This window comes from Chrysemys picta, unplaced genomic scaffold (genome assembly GCF_011386835.1).
Source record: "Chrysemys picta bellii isolate R12L10 unplaced genomic scaffold, ASM1138683v2 scaf419, whole genome shotgun sequence".
Taxonomy (NCBI): Eukaryota; Metazoa; Chordata; order Testudines; family Emydidae; genus Chrysemys; species Chrysemys picta.
Window position 1 is genome coordinate 1 of NW_027053126.1, and position 17,152 is coordinate 17,152.

A 17,152-nucleotide genomic window follows, 5' to 3' on the forward strand; every position below is an offset into this window, starting at 1 on the left:
GGCGTCCTGTGCGCTACACTCACTTCCGCTTCCGGTCTCAGCCTAGGTAGAGGAGTTTCAGGGGCGGGGGCGCTAGGGAGGCGAAAGGAGGTCGCAGTGGGCGGGGCATGTGGCGGCTGGGGGGGGCGGGGCAGAGCGATCAGGGCAGAGGCCGAGCCCCCGGGGCCGAGCGGGTCGGAGCAGGGGCGGGGCCGAGCGGGTCGGAGCAGGGGCGGGGCGGGGTACGGGCTGGGGGCGGGGCCGAGCGGAGTAGGGCGGGGCTGGGGGCGGGGCTCCGCGGAGGTTCGTCCGGCCCCGCACAGCCAGGGGCGCCCGGCCCGGCCCGGCCCGGCTCGGCTCGGGGGCCCCGGGGCGCTCAGCCGCGGTGCCCGGTCCGGTCTAAGTGGCACTTGCAGCCCCAGGACATCGCCGCCCGGCCCCGGCCCGTCGCTGCGCTCGGTCCCGGTCCCCCCGCTGCACCCGGGGCCGGGGCCTCCGCTTCTCCCCGAGCCGCTCCGCACGGCCCCGGGACACAGAGCTCCCTGGGCTGCTCCTCTCCCCTCAGCTCAGCCCTGCTCAGGCAGCTCCAGCTCCCCCGGCCTCCTGACTGCCCCCCCGCCCCCCGTCCCCCTCCCCTCCCCTGCGCCCCCAAACTGCCACCCCCCCTCCCCTCCCCTGCGCCCCCAAACTTCCACCCCCCCTCCCCTCCCCTGCGCCCCCAAACTTCCACCCTCCCCTCCCCTGCGCCCCCAAACTTCCACCCCCCCTCCCCTCCCCTGCGCCCCCAAACTTCCACCCTCCCCTCCCCTGCGCCCCCAAACTTCCACCCCCCCTCCCCTCCACTGCGCCCCCAAACTTCCACCCCCCCCTCCCCTCCCCTCCACTGCGCCCCCAAACTGCCACCCGCCCGCCCTCACCTCCACTGCGCCCACAAACTGCCACCCGCCCCCCCGCCCTCACCTCCACTGCCCCACAAACTGCCACCCGCCCCCCCCCACTTCCACTGCCCCACAAACTGCCACCCCCCCCCTCCACTGCGCCCCCAAACTGCCACCCGCCCCCCTCCACTGCGCCCACAAACTGCCACCCGCCCCCCCTCACCTCCACTGCGCCCACAAACTGCCACCCGCCTCCGCCTCACCTCCACTGCGCCCACAAACTGCCACCCCCCCATCCACTGCGCCCACAAACTGCCACCCGCCCCCCCGCCCTCACCTCCACTGCTCCCACAAACTTCCACCCGCCCCCACCTCCACTGCGCCCACAAACTGCCACCCGCCCACCTCCCCTCCACTGCGCCCACAAACTGCCACCCGCCCCCCCCTCCCCTCCACTGCGCCCACAAACTGCCACCCGCCCCCCCTCCACTGCGCCCACAAACTTCCACCCGCCCCCCCTCCACTGCCCCCACAAACTTCCACCCCCCCTCCACTGCCCCCACAAACTGACACCCGCCCCCCCGTCACCTCCACTGCGCCCACAAACTGCCACCCCCCCTCCCCTCCACTGCCCCCACAAACTTCCACCCGCCCCCCCGCCCTCACCTCCACTGCGCCCACAAACTTCCACCCGCCCCCCCCACCTTCACTGCGCCCACAAACTGCCACCCGCCTCCCCCTCACCTGCACTGCCACCACAAACTGCCACCCCCCCTTCCCTCCACTGCGCCCACAAACTGCCACCCACCCGCCCTCACCTCCACTGCCCCCACAAACTTCCACCCGCCCCCCCACCCCTCCACTGCCCCACAAACTGCCACCCGCCCCCACCCTCCCCTCCACTGCGCCCCCAAACTTCCACACCCCCCCTCCACCCTCCCCTCCACTGCGCCCCCAAACTTCCACCCGCCCTCCCCTCCACTGCTATTAGCTCCTTGAGTATTCTAGGATGCATTTCATCAGGCCTGGGTGACTATTAATAACAACTCTCTGAGTACGGTTATCCAGCCAGTTATGCACCCACCTTATAGTAGCCCCATCTAAATTGTATTTGCCTAGTTTATCAATAAGAATATCATGCGAGACCGTATCAAATGCCTTACTAAAGTCTAGGTATACCACATCCACAGCCTCACCCTTATCCACAAGGCTCGTTATCCTATCAAAGAAAGCTATCAGATTGGTTTGACATGATTTGTTCTTCACAAATCCATGCTGGCTGTTCCCTATCACCTTACCACCTTCCAAGTGTTTGCAGATGATTTCCTTAATTACTTGCTCCATTATCTTCCCTGGCACAGAAGTTAAACTCACTGGGGTCTGTAGTTTCCTGGGTTGTTTTTATTTCCCTTTTTATAGATGGGCACTATATTTGCCCTTTTCCAGTCTTCTGGAATCTCTCCCGTCTCCCATGATTTTCCAAAGATAATAGCTAGAGGCTCAGATACCTCCTCTATTAGCTCCTTGAGTATTCTAGGATGCATTTCATCAGGCCCGGGTGACTTGCAGGCATCTAACTTTTCTAAGTGATTTTTAACTTGTTCTTTTTTTATTTTATCTGCTAAACCTACCCCCTTCCCATTAGCATTCACTATGTTAGGCATTCCTTCAGACTTCTCGGTGAAGCCCGAAACAAAGAAGTCATTAAGCATCTCCGCCATTTCCAATCCATTGTCTCTATTTTGCTGTTCTCCCTTCTACCCTTCCTTAGAATTGCAAACTCTATGATTTCATGATCACTTTCACCCAGGCTGCCTTCTACTTTCAAATTCTCAACGAGTTCCTCCCTATTTGTTAAAATCAAGTCTAGAACAGCTTCCCCCCTAGTAGCTTTTTCAACCTTCTGAAATAAAAAGTTGTCTCCAATGCAGTCCAGGAATTTGTTGGATAGTCTGTGCCCCGCTGTGTTATTTTCCCAACATATAGCCGGATAGTTGAAGTCCCCCATCACCACCAAATCTTGGGCTTTGGATGATTTTGTTAGTTGCTTAAAAAAAGCCTCATCCACCTCTTCCACCTGGTTAGGTGGCCTGTAGTAGACTCCTAGCATGACATCTCCTTGTTTTTTACCCCTTTTAGCCTAACCCAGAGACACTCAACACTTCCGTCTCCTATGTCCATCTCTACCTCAGTCCAAGTGTGTACATTTTTAATATACAAGGCAACACCTCCTCCCTTTTTCCCCTGTCTATCCTTCCTGGGCAAGCTGTACCCATCCACACCAACATTCCAATCATGTGTATTATCCCACCGAGTTTCACTGATGCCAACAATGTCATAGTTGTATTTATTTATTAGCACTTCCAGTTCTTCCTGCTTATTCCCCATACTTCTCGCATTTGTATATAGGCATCTAAGATACTGGTTTGATCTTTCCTCCCAGTTTTGTCCTGACCCTCCTTTCCCTCTGACAATATAGCCCACACTCCCTCTCGTTTTTGACCCATCTCCCCGGTCTCCATGTTCCCCACTTACCTGTGGGCTTTGCTCACCTGTCCCCGTCGAACCTAGTTTAAAGCCCTCCTCACTAGGTTAGCCAGTCTGTGTCCAAAGGTACTAATAACTTGAGCTGTGGTTTGGAGGTGGAACAGCTGTCAAGGGCACTGAGGGGGAGATAGCAGGAGCTCATCCTTCAAGGAGGGGGGTTGGCACTGGAGGTTACTAGAAAGGACAAGAAGACTCCATTCTGGGGTTCAGGAGGTGAATTTATCCCTCAGTGGTGGGCAGGTGATGGGTGGAAGTAGTGCTGGTTCCAGGTGCCCTTAATTCCCGCTGATTCCTCGGGCGTTTGAGTCTCTGACAGGTTCTCATTCCCTTGCAGCAGGAGGACGTCACGGCCAAAAGTGATGCACCAGCTCCGCATCATCCGGCACTTGCGCCAGATTCCTGAGACACTGCAGGGGCTGTGCCTCTGAGGCCATCAGCAACTCCCGCTCCCTGCTGCAGGTACTGCTCTGGCTCACTGTAAATGGGGAGCTAGTGGAAGGGGAAATGGAGCCCCCTGGCACTCACTAAAAGGGAAAGTGGTGGATTCTCCATCTCTTGATGTCATTGAAGGAAGACTAGATGCCTTTCTGCAATGTGTGTGCCCAAAAAGTAACTATTGTACTATACAGCAAGCCTATGGTATGCAAGGGGTTAGATGAGATGCTCTAAAGGTCTCTTCTGGCCATAAAGTCCCCTAATATTGGAAACACTGAGTGTAGCATTGGGAGCAGCCTCTGATGTTTTACCGTCTAGCCGGCTTGCTTCCTAGAATGAACAGGCATTGAGTGGGGTGATCCACAGAGAGTAGCTGAAACCTTCAAAGTGTCAGCCCAGCAACAGGACATTAGCACTTCCGGGGAAGGGTGGGTGTGGCAGTGATATCACAAAGGCCTTTTGCAGGACGTCAGCCTATTGGTCAAAGGTGTTAGGGAGGTGGTGACCTCCGAGAGAGATGCTGACATCAGCCTGGCAGGACAGGAGCACAGGGCCAGGGAAACCTCAGAGATCCCTGTGGCTTTGCTTCAGCAAGTCTCCTTCTCGAGGTCTCTCTTTGAGGACTGAGAGAGTGTTAGGGTTGACGTATGTGAGTGTGAGCAGGAGCCTCTTTCGAGTTTTCTCCTTTCCTTTTGACGGATTTTACTAGAAAACAGACGTCCCTATTTAGAAGGTAAGAGCCTCCAAGAGGTTTTGGAACCTGCTCAGTCTGATCCATCTGGTGCCAGCTGAATTCTAGGCATGGAAAACAGTAGTTTAAGATGGCAGAATTTTATTCCCTCCCTGTAATTTTGTCTGGTAGAATCACTGGGGACATTAGGGTTTGTCCTTTTCGTTTTACCTTTTCCTCCATCCCTCCTTCCTTTCTCTTCATCTCTTACTTCTTTTGTCCTTTCTCCTGTTCCCCTTTCACCACCAGGAGTGGTGTGTGTGTGTGTGTTGTGTTGCTGGGGGTGCTCTTCACCTCCCCTTGTTGGGAGTTGATCCAAAACTGTATGGTTGAAATAGTGCTTGGAATCCACTGACACTAGATGCTGCCATCGTGTGGTTTAGCATTAGTGTCTGGGATGACTTGGGGCAAGATCTGAACCTCCCCGCAACCCACTTCACTGCTGCCAGAATCCCACCTGCCCCCCCTGCTAGAGCCGCCTCCCTGCCCAACCTGGGTGGGGGTGGAGAAGAGGGTTCTGATAACTTGAGCTGTGGTTTGGAGGTGGAACAGCTGTCAAGGGCACTGAGGGGGAGGTAGCAGGAGCTCACCCTACAAGGACGGGGGTTGGCACTGGAGATTACTAGAAAGGAGAAGACGACTCCATTCTGGGGTTCAGGAGGTGAATTCATCCCTCAGTGGTGGGCAGGTGCTGGGTGTAAATACTGCTGGTTCCAGGTGTTCTTAATTGCCCCTGATTCCTCGGGGCGTTTGAGTCTCTGACAGGTTCTCGTTCCCTTGCAGGAGGAGGACGTCACGGCCAAAGTGATGCACCCGCATCATCCGCCACTTGCGCCAGGTGCCTGAGACACTGCAGGGGCTGCGCCTCTGAGGCCTTCAGCAACTCCCGCTCCCTGCTGCAGGTACTGCTCTGTCTCCCTGTAAATGGCGAGCTAGTGGAAGGGGAAATGGAGCCCCCTGGCACTCACTAAAAGGGAAAGTGGTGGATTCTCCATCTCTTGATGTCATTGAATGAAGACTAGATGCCTTTCTGGAATGTGTGTGCCCAAAAAGTAACTATTGTACTATACAGGAGGCCTATGATATGCAGGGGCTTAGATGAGATGCTCTAAAGGTCTCTTGTGACCATAAAGTCTACTAATTTTGGAAACACTGAGTGTAGCATTGGGAGCAGCCTCTGATGTTTTACTGTCTAGCCGGCTTGCTTCCTAGAATGAAGACGCATTGAGTGGGGTGATCCACAGAGAGTACCTGTGTCAAGGCTGTATCCCCACTTTGAAGTTTAGTGTACAAATGTAGGGGCCTGCATGAAAACTTCTAAGCTTAACCACCATCCCAAGGCTAATTTCCTCCCCTGGGTAGCCTTCAGAAACCGTTCAGCAATTCCCTGGTGAATACAGATCCAACCCCCTTGGATCTAAAAGAAGGAGAAATTAACCATTCCCCTCCTTCCTCCCACCAACTCCTGGTGAATCAAGATCCAAACTCCTTGGATCTTAAAACAAGGAAAAATCAATCAGGTTCTTGAAAATAAGGCTTTTAATTAAAGAAAAAGGTAAAAATCATCTCTGTAAAATCAGTATGGAAATTAACCTTACAGGGTAATCAAACTTAAAGAGCTCAGAGGACTCCCCTCTAGTCTTAGGTTCAAAGTACAGCAAACAAAGATAAACACTCTAGTAAAAGGTACATTTACAAGTTGAGAAAACAAAGGAAAACTAACACGCCTTGTTTGAAATATGAGAGACTTGTTTAGAAAGATATGGAGAACCTGGATTGATGTCTGGTCCCTCTCAGTCCCGAGGGCGAACACCCACACAAACAAAGAACACAAACAAAAGCCTTCCCCTCCCCAAGATTTGAAAGTATCTTGTCCCCTTATTGGTCCTTTAGGTCAGATGCCAGCCAGGTTACCTGAGCTTCTTAACCCTTTAGAGGGAAAAGGATTTTGGAGTCTCTGGCCAGGAGGATTTTATAGTACTGTACACAGGACAGCTGTTACCCTTCCCTTTATAGTTATGACAACCTCAAACCTTCAAAGTGTCAGGCCAGCAGCAGGACATTAGCACTTCTGGGTTTGGTTGGGTGTGTCAGTGACATCAGAAAGGCCTTTTGCAGGATGTCAGCTTATTGGTCAAATGTGTTAGGGAGGTGGTGACCTCCGAGAGAGATGCTGACATCAGCCTGGCAGGACAGGAGCACAGGGCCAGGGAAACCTCAGAGACCCTGTGGCTTTGCTTCAGCAAGTCTCCTTCTCTGGGTCTTTCTTTGAGGACTGAGAGAGTATTAGGGTTCACGTACGTGAGTGCGTGCAGGAGCCTCTTTCGAGTTTTCTCCTTTCCTTTTACTGATTTTACTAGAAAACAGACGTCCCTATTTAGAAGGTAAGAGCCTCCAAGAGGTTTTGGAACCTGCTCAGTCTGATCCATCTGGTGCCAGCTGAATTCTAGGCATGGAAAACAGTAGTTTAAGATGGCAGAATTTTATTCCCTCCCTGGGATTTTGTCCCGTAGAATCACTGGGGACATTAGGGTTTGTCCTTTTCGTTTTACCTTTTCCTCCATCCCTCCTTCCTTTCTCTTCATCTCTTACTTCTTTTGTCCTTTCTCCTGTTCCCCTTTCACCACCAGGAGTGGTGTGTGTGTGTGTGTGTGTTTGTGTGTGTGTTGCTGGGGGTGCTCTTCACCTCCCCTTGTGGGGAGTTCATCCAAAACTGTATGGTTGAAATAGTGCTTGGACTCCACTGACACTAGATGCTGCCATCCTGTGGCTTAGCATTAGTGTCTGGGATGACTTGGGGCAAGATCTCAACCTCCCCTCAACCCACTTCACTTCTGGCAGAATCCCTCCTGCCCCCCCGCTAGAGCCGCCTCGATGCCCAACCTGGTTGGGGGTGCAGAAGAGGGTTCTGATAACTTGAGGTTTGGTTTGGAGGTGGAACAGCTGTGAAGAACACTGAGGGGGAGGTAGCAGGAGCTAATCCTAAAAGGAGGGGGGTTGACACTGGAGGATACTAGAAAGGACAAGAAGACTCCATTCTGGGGTTCAGGAGGTGAATTCATCCCTCAGCGGTGGGCAGGTGGTGGGTGGAAATACTGCTGGTTCCAGGTGCCCTTAATTCCCCCTGATTCCTCGGGACCTTTGAGTCTCTGACAGGTTCTCGTTCCCTTGCAGCAGGAGGACGTCACGGCCAAAGTGATGCACCAGCTCCGCATCATCCGGCACTTGCGCCAGGTGTCTGAGACACTGCAGGGGCTGTTCCTCTGAGGCCTTCAGCAACTCCCGCTCCCTGCTGCAGGTACTGCTCTGGCTCACTGTAAATGGGGAGCTAGTGGAAGGGGAAATGGAGCCCCCTGGCACTCACTAAAAGGGAAAGTGGTGGATTCTCCATCTCTTGATGTCATTGAAGGAAGACTAGATGCCTTTCTGCAATGTGTGTGCCCAAAAAGTAACTATTGTACTATACAGCAAGCCTATGGTATGCAAGGGGTTAGATGAGATGCTCTAAAGGTCTATTCTGGCCATAAAGTCCCCTAATTTTGGAAACACTGAGTGTAGCATTGGGAGCAGCCTCTGATGTTTTACCGTCTAGCCGGCTTACTTCCTAGAATGAACAGGCATTGAGTGGGGTGATCCACAGAGAGTAGCTGAAACCTTCAAAGTGTCAGGCCAGCAGCAGGACATTAGCACTTCCGGGGAAGGGTGGGTGTGGCAGTGATATCACAAAGGCCTTTTGCAGAACGTCAGCCTATTGGTCAAAGGTGTTAGGGAGGTGGTGACCTCCGAGAGAGATGCTGACATCAGCCTGGCAGGACAGGAGCACAGGGCCAGGGAAACCTCAGAGACCCCTGTGGCTTTGCTTCAGCAAGTCTCCTTCTCGAGGTCTCTCTTTGAGGACTGAGAGAGTGTTAGGGTTGACGTATGTGAGTGTGAGCAGGAGCCTCTTTCGAGTTTTCTCCTTTCCTTTGACGGATTTTACTAGAAAACAGACATCCCTATTTAGAAGGTAAGAGCCTCCAAGAGGTTTTGGAACCTGCTCAGTCTGATCCATCTGGTGCCAGCTGAATTCTAGGCATGGAAAACAGTAGTTTAAGGTGGCAGAATTTTATTCCCTCCCTGTAATTATGTCTGGTAGAATCACTGGGGACATTAGGGTTTGTCCTTTTCGTTTTACCTTTTCCTCCATCCCTCCTTCCTTTCTCTTTATCTCTTACTTCTTTTGTCCTTTCTCCTGTTCCCCTTTCACCACCAGGAGTGGTATATGTGCAGCAGGAGGACGTCACGGCCAAAGTGATGCACCAGCTCCACATCATCCGGCGCTTGCGCCAGGTGCCTGAGACACTGCAGGGGCTGTTCCTCTGAGGCCTTCAGCAACTCCCGCTCCCTACTGCAGGTACTGCTCTGGCTCACTGTAAATGGGGAGCTAGTGGAAGGGGAAATGGAGCCTCCTGGCCCTCACTAAAAGGGAAAGTGGCGGATTCTCCATCTCTTGATGTCATTGAATGAAGACTAGATGCCTTTCTGGAATGTGTGTGCCCAAAGAGTAACTATTGTACTATACAGTAAGCCTATGATATGCAGCGGGTTAGATTAGATGCTCTAAAGGTCTCTTCTGACCATAAAGTCTATTAATTTTGGAAACACTGAGTGTAGCATTGGGAGCAGCCTCTGATGTTTTACTGTCTAGCCCGCTTGCTTCCTAGAATGAGGATGCATTGAGTGGGGTGATCCACAGAGAGTAGCTCAAACCTTCAAAGTGTCAGGCCAGTAGCAGGACATTAGCACTTTAGGGTTTGGTTGGGTGTGGCAGTGATATCACAAAGGCCTTATCCTGGACCTCAGCCTATGGGTCAAAGGTGTTAGGGAGGTGGTTACCTGAGAGAGAGATGCTGACATCAGCCAGGCAGGACAGGAGCGCAGGGCCAGGGAAACCTCAGAGACCCCTTTGGCTTTGCTTTAGCAAGTCTCCTTCTCGAGGTCTCCCTTTTTAGGACTCAGAGAGTATTAGGGTTCAAGTATGTGAGTGCGAGGAGGAACCTCTTTCGAGTTTCTCCTTTTATTGATTTTACTAGAAAACAGACGTGCCTGTTGAGAAGGTAAGAACCTTGGAGAGGTTTTTAACCTGCTCAGTCTGCAGTCTGATCCATCTGGTGCCAGCTGAATTCTAGGCATGGAAAACACTAGTTCAAAGTGGCAGAATTTTATAGCCCACCTGGGATTTTGTGCCGTAGAATCACTGGGGACATTAGGGTTTGTCCTTTTTGTTTTACCTTTTCCTCCATCCCTCCTTGCTTTCTCTTGTTCCCCTCCCACCACCAGGAGTGGTGTGTGTGTGTGTGTGTTGCTGGGGGTGCTCTTCACCTCCCCTTGTGGGAAGTTGACACTGCAAGGGCTGTGCCTCTGTGGACATCAGCAACTCCCACTCCCTGCTGCAGGTACTGCTCTGGCTCACTGTAAATGGGGTGCTAGTGGAAGGGGAAATGGAACCCCCTGGCCCTCACTAAAAGGGAAAGTGGTGGATTCTCCATCTCTTGATGTCATTGAATGAAGACTAGATGCCTTTCTGGAATGTTTGTGCCCAAAGAGTAACTATTGTATTATACAGGAAGCCTATGATATGCAGGGGCTTAGATTAGATGCTCTAAAGGTCCCTTGTGGCCATAAAGTCTACTAATTTTGGAAACACTGAGTGTAGCATTGGGAGCAGCCTCTGATGTTTTACTGTCTAGCCCACTTGCTTCCTAGAATGAAGACGCATTGAGTGGGGTGATCCACAGAGAGTAGCTCAAACCTTCATAGTGTCAGGCCAGCAGCAGGACATTAGCACTTAAGGGTTTGATTGGTGGCAGTGATATCACAAAGGTCTTTTGCAGGACCTCAGCATATTGGTCAAAGGTGTTAGGCAGGTGGTAACCTCAGAGAGAGATGCTGCCATCAGCGAGGCAGGACAGGGGGGCATGGCCAGGGAAACCTCAGAGACCCCTGTGGCTTTGCTTCAGCAAGTCTCCTTCTCGAGGTTTCTCTTGAGGACTGAGAGAGTATTAGGGCTGACGTATGTGAGTGAGAGCAGGAACCTCTTTCGAGTTGTCTCCTTTCCTTTTACTGATTTTACTAGAAAACAGACGTCCCTGTTAAGAAGTTAAGAGCCTCGGAGAGGTTTGTAACCTTTTCAGTCTGATCCACCTGGTGCCAGCTGAATTCTAGGCATGGAAAACACTAGCTCAAGGTGGCAGAATTTTATTCCCTCCCTGGGATTTTGTCCTGTGGAATCACTGGGGACATTAGGTTTTGTCCTTTTCGTTTTACCTTTTCCTCCATCCCTCCTTCCTTTCTCTTCATCACTTACTTCTTTTGTCCTTTCTCCTGTTCCCCTCCCACCACCAGGAGTGTGTGTGTGTGTGTGTGTGTGTTGTTGGCGGTGCTCTTCACCTCCCCTTGTGGAAAGTTGATCCAATACTGTGAGGTTGAAATAATGCTTGGACTCCACTGACACTAGATGCTCCCATCCTGTGGCTTAACATTACTGTCTGCGATGACTTGGGGCAAGGTCTCAACCTCCCCGCAACGCACTTTTCTGCTTTCAGAATCCCACCTGCCCCCCCTGTTAGAGCCGCCTCCCTGCCCAACCTGGGTGGGGGTGGAGAAGAGGGTTCTGATAACTTGAGCTGTGGTTTGGAGGTGGAACAGCTGTCAAGGGCACTGAGCTGGAGGTAGCAGGAGCTCATCCTACAAGGAGTGGGGTTGGCACTGGAGGTTACTAGAAAGGACAAGAAGACTCCATTCTGGGGTTGAGGAGGTGAATTGCTCAAAGGTGTTAGGGAGGTGGTGACCTCAGAGAGAGATGCTGACATGAGCCAGGCATGACAGGAGCACAGGGCCAGGGAAACCTCAGAGACCCCTGTGGTTTTGCTTCAGCAAGTCTCCTTCTCGAGGTCTCTCTTTGAGGACTGACAGAGTATTAGGGTTCACGTATGTGAGTGGGAGCAGGAGCCTCTTTCGAGTTTTCTCCTTTCCTTTTACTGATTTTACTAGAAATTAGTTAGAAGCAACAAAGCACATTTGGGGATTTTTCGATGGTTGGGGTCTCTGGTGATTGGTTCCATATAAGATGGGGAAAAAAAATGGAGTCTCCTTCCTTGGAGGTTTTTAAGGCCCGCCTTGACAAAGACCTGGCTGGGATGATTTAGCTGGGAATTGGTCCTGCTCTGAGCATGGGGTTGGACTAGATGACTTCTTGAGGTCCCTTCCAACTCTGATATTCTATGATTCTATGATTCTATGAAAACAGACTTCCCTGTTGAGAAGGTAAGAGCCTCCAAGAGGTTTTGGAACCTCCACAGTCTGATCCATCTGGTGCCAGCTGAATTCTAGGCATGGGAAACACTAGTTCAAGGTGGCAGAATTTTATTCCGTCCCTTGGATTTTATCCCGTAGAATCACTAGGGATATTGGCGTTTGTCCTTTTCATTTTACCTTTTCCTCCATCCCTCCTTCCTTTTTCTTCATCTCTTACTTCTTTTGTCCTTTCTCTTGTTCCCCTCCCACCACCAGGAGTGGTGTGTGTGTGTGTGTGTCTGTGTGTGTATTGCTGGGGGTTCTCTTCACCTCTCCTTGTGGGAAGTTCCTCTAAAACTGTGGGGTTGAAATAGTGCTTGGACTCCACTGACACAAGATGCTGCCATCCTGTGTCCTAGCATTAGTGTCTGGGATGACTTGGGGCAAGATCTCAACCTCCCCTCAACCTCTTCACTTCTGGCAGAATTCCTTCCGGCCCCCCCGCTAGAGCCGCCTCCATGCCCAACCTGGTTGGGGGTGGAGAAGAGGGTTCTGATAACTTGAGGTTCGTTTTGGAGGTGGAACAGCTGTCAAGAACACTGAGTGGGAGGAAGCAGGATCTCACCCTAGAAGGAGGGGGGTTGGCACTGGAGGTTACTAGAAAGGACAAGAAGACTCCATTCTGGGGTTCAGGAGGTGAATTCATCCCTCAGTGGTGGGCAGGTGCTGAGTGGAAATACTGCTGGTTCCAGGTGCCCTTAATTCCCCCTGATTCCTCGGGGCGTTTGAGTCTCTGACAGGTTCTCGTTCCCTTGCAGGAGGAGGACGTCACGGCCAAAGTGATGCACCCGCATTATCCGCCACTTGCGCCAGGTGCCTGAGACACTGCAGGGGCTGCGCCTCTGAGGCCTTCAGCATCTCCTGCTCCCTGCTGCAGGTACTGCTCTGTCTCCCTGTAAATGGCGAGCTAGTGGAAGGGGAAATGGAGCCCCCTGGCCCTCACTAAAAGGGAAAGTGGTGGATTCTCCATCTCTTGATGTCATTGAATGAAGACTAGATGCCTTTCTGGAATGTGTGTGCCCAAAAAGTAACTATTGTACTATACAGGAGGCCTATGATATGCAGGGGCTTAGATGAGATGCTCTAAAGGTCTCTTGTGGCCATAACGTCTACAAATTTTGGAAACACTGAGTGTAGTATTGGGAGCAGCCTCTGATGTTTTACTGTCTAGCTAGCTTGCTTCCTAGAATGAAGACGAATTTTGTGGTGTGATCCACAGAGTGTAGCTCAAACCTTCAAAGTGTCAGGCAAGCAGCAGGACATGAGCACTTTAGGGTTTGGTTGGGTGTGGCAGTGATATCACAAAGGCTTTTTCAAGGACCTCAGCGTACTGGTCAAAGGTGTTAGGGAGGTGGTGACCTCAGAGAGAGATGCTGTCTTCAGCCAGGGAGGACAGGGGCTTACGACCAGGGAAACCTCAGAGACCCCTGTGGCTTTGCTTCAGCAAGTCTGCTTCTTGAGGTTTCTTTTTGAGGACTGAGAGAGTATTAGGGTTCACGTATTTAAGTGCGAGCAGGAGCCTCTTTCGAGTTTTCTCCTTTCCTTTTACTGATTTTACTTGAAAATTAGAAGGTAAGAGCCTCCAAGAGGTTTTGGAACCTGCTCAGTCTGATCCATCTGGTGCCAGCTGAATTCTCGGCATGGAAAACAGTAGTTTAAGGTGGCAGAATTTTATTCCCTCCCTGGAATTTTGTCCCGTAGAATCACTGGGGACACTAGGGTTTGTCCTTTTCGTTTTACCTTTTCCTCCATCCCTCCTTCCTTTCTCTTCATCTCTTACTTCTTTTGTCCTTTCTCCTGTTCCCCTTTCACCACCAGGAGTGGTGTGTGTGTGTGTGTGTGTGTGTGTGTGTGTGTGTGTGTGTGTGTTGCAGGGGGTGCTCTTCACCTCCCCTTGTGGGGAGTTCATCCAAAACTGTATGGTTGAAATAGTGCTTGGACTCCACTGACACTAGATGCTGCCATCCTGTGGCTTAGCATTAGTGTCTGGGATGACTTGGGGCAAGATCTCAACCTCCCCGCAACCCACTTCACTGCTGCCAGAATCCCACCTGCCCCCCCTGCTAGAGCCGCCTCCCTGCCCAACCTGGGTGGGGGTGGAGAAGAGGGTTCTGATAACTTGAGCTGTGGTTTGGAGGTGGAACAGCTGTCAAGGGCACTGAGGGGGAGGTAGCAGAAGCTCACCCTACAAGGACGGGGGTTGGCACTGGAGATTACTAGAAAGGAGAAGACGACTCCATTCTGGGGTTCAGGAGGTGAATTCATCCCTCAGTGGTGGGCAGGTGCTGGGTGTAAATACTGCTGGTTCCAGGTGTTCTTAATTGCCCCTGATTCCTCGGGGCATTTGAGTCTCTGACAGGTTCTCGTTCCCTTGCAGGAGGAGGACGTCTCGGCCAAAGGGATGCACCAGCTCCGCATCATCTGGCACTTACGCCATGTGCCTGAGACACTGCAGGGGCTGTTCCTCTGAGGCCTTAGCAACTCCCTCTCCCTGCTGCAGGTACTGCTCTGGCTCACTGTAAATGGGGAGCTAGTGGAAGGGGAAATGGAGCCCCCTGGCACTCACTAAAAGGGAAAGTGGTGGATTCTCCAACTCTTGATGTCATTGATTGAAGACTAGATGCCTTTCTGGAATGTGTGTGCGGAAAAAGTAACTTTTGTACTATACTGGAAGCCTATGATATGGAGGGGGTTAGATGAGATGCTCTAAAGGTCTCTTCTGGCCATAAAGTGTATTAATTTTGGAAACACTGAGTGTAGCATTGGGAGCAGCCTCTAATGTTTTACTGTCTAACCGGCTTGCTTCCTAGAATGAAGACGCATTGAGTGGGGTGATCCACACAGAGTAGCTCAAACCTTCAAAGTGTCAGGCCAGCAGCAGGATATTAGCACTTCAGGGGATGGGTGGGTGTGGCAGTGACATCACAAAGGCCTTTTGCAGGAGCTCAGCCTATTGGTCAAAGTTGTTAAGCAGGTGGTGACCTCAGAGGGAGATGCTCACATCAGCCAGGCAAAACAGGGGCGCAGGGCCAGGGAAACCTCAGAGACCCCTGTGGCTTTGCTTCAGCAAGTCTCCTTCTCGAGCTCTCTTTGAGGACTGAGAGAGTATTAGGGTTCACATATGTGAGTGTGAGCAGGAGCCTCTTTTGAGTTTTCTCCTTTCCTTTTACCCATTTTACTAGAAAACAGACATCCCTGTTTAGAAAGTAAGAGCCTCCAAGAGGTTTTGGAACCTGCTCAGTCTGATCCATCTGGTGCCAGCTGAATTCTAGGCATGGAAAACACTAGTTCAAGGTGGCAGAATTTTAATCCCTCCCTGTAATTTTGTCTGGTAGAATCACTGGGGAAATTAGGGTTTGTCCTTTTCGTTTTACCTTTTCCTCCATCCCTCCTTCCTTTCTCTTCATCTCTTACTTCTTTTGTCCTTTCTCTTGTTCCCCTCCCACCACCAGGAGTGGTATATGTGTGTGTGTGTGTGTGTGTTGCTGGGGGTGCTCTTCACCTCCCCTTGTTGGGAGTTGATCCAAAACTGTATGGTTGAAATAGTGCTTGGACTCCACTGACACTAGATGCTGCCATCGTGTGGTTTAGCATTAGTGTCTGGGATGACTTGGGGCAAGATCTCAACCTCCCCGCAACCCACTTCACTGCTGCCAGAATCCCACCTGCCCCCCCTGCTAGAGCCGCCTCCCTGCCCAACCTGGGTGGGGGTGGAGAAGAGGGTTCTGATAACTTGAGCTGTGGTTTGGAGGTGGAACAGCTGTCAAGGGCACTGAGGGGGAGGTAGCAGGAGCTCACCCTACAAGGACGGGGGTTGGCACTGGAGATTCCTAGAAAGGAGAAGACGACTCCATTCTGGGGTTCAGGAGGTGAATTCATCCCTCAGTGGTGGGCAGGTGCTGGGTGTAAATACTGCTGGTTCCAGGTGTCCTTAATTGCCCCTGATTCCTCGGGGCATTTGAGTCTCTGACAGGTTCTCGTTCCCTTGCAGGAGGAGGACGTCACGGCCAAAGGGATGCACCAGCTCCGCATCATCTGGCACTTACGCCATGTGCCTGAGACACTGCAGGGGCTGTTCCTCTGAGGCCTTAGCAACTCCCTCTCCCTGCTGCAGGTACTGCTCTGGCTCACTGTAAATGGGGAGCTAGTGGAAGGGGAAATGGAGCCCCCTGGCACTCACTAAAAGGGAAAGTGGTGGATTCTCCAACTCTTGATGTCATTGATTGAAGACTAGATGCCTTTCTGGAATGTGTGTGCCCAAAAAGTAACTATTGTACTATACTGGAAGCCTATGATATGGAGGGGGTTAGATGAGATGCTGTAAAGGTCTCTTCTGGCCAGAAAGTCTCCTACTTTTGGAAACACTGAGTGTAGTATTGGGAGCAGCCTCTGATGTTTTACTGTCTAGCTAGCTTGCTTCCTAGAATGAAGACGAATTTTGTGGTGTGATCCACAGAGCGTAGCTCAAACCTTCAAAGTGTCAGGCCAGCAGCAGGACATGAGCACTTTAGGGTTTGGTTGGGTGTGGCAGTGATATCACAAAGGCTTTTTCAAGGACCTCAGCGTACTGGTCAAAGGTGTTAGGGAGGTGGTGACCTCAGAGAGAAATGCTGTCTTCAGCCAGGGAGGACAGGGGCTTACGACCAGGGAAACCTCAGAGACCCCTGTGGCTTTGCTTCAGCAAGTCTCCTTCTCAAGGTCTCTCTTTGAGGACTGAGAGAGTATTAGGGTTCACGTACGTGAGTGCGAGCAGGAGCCTCTTTCGAGTTTTCTCCTTTCCTTTTACTGATTTTACTAGAAAACAGACGTACCTGTTTAGAAGGTAAGAGCCTCCAAGAGGTTTTGGAACCTGCTCAGTCTGATCCATCTGGTGCCAGCTGAATTCTCGGCATGGAAAACAGTAGTTTAAGGTGGCAGAATTTTCTTCCCTCCCTGGAATTTTGTCCCGTGGAATCACTGGGGACACTAGGGTTTGTCCTTTTCGTTTTACCTTTTCCTCCATCCCTCCTTCCTTTCTCTTCATCTCTTACTTCTTTTGTCCTTTCTCTTGTTCCCCTCCCACCTCCAGGAGTGGTGTGTGTGTTGCTGGGGGTGCTCTTCACCTCCCCTTGTGGGAAGTTGATCCAAAACTGTCGGGTTCAAATAGTGCTTGGACTCCACTGACACTAGATGCTGCCATCCTGTGGCTTAGCATTAGTGTCTGGGACAACTTGGGGCAAGATCTCAACTTCCCCGCAACCCACTTCAC

The 17,152-nt window shown here is 51.7% G+C and overlaps 1 long non-coding RNA gene across 1 annotated transcript; it reads left to right on the forward strand.

Annotated features, from left to right (window-relative positions):
• Positions 1 to 5,354: 5,354 nt before the first annotated feature.
• Positions 5,355 to 8,948, forward strand: LOC135978699 (uncharacterized). Its single transcript, XR_010596067.1, has 3 exons — positions 5,355 to 5,471; positions 7,744 to 7,867; positions 8,822 to 8,948. It is a non-coding gene; the product is annotated as an uncharacterized LOC135978699 (long non-coding RNA).
• Positions 8,949 to 17,152: the final 8,204 nt, after the last annotated feature.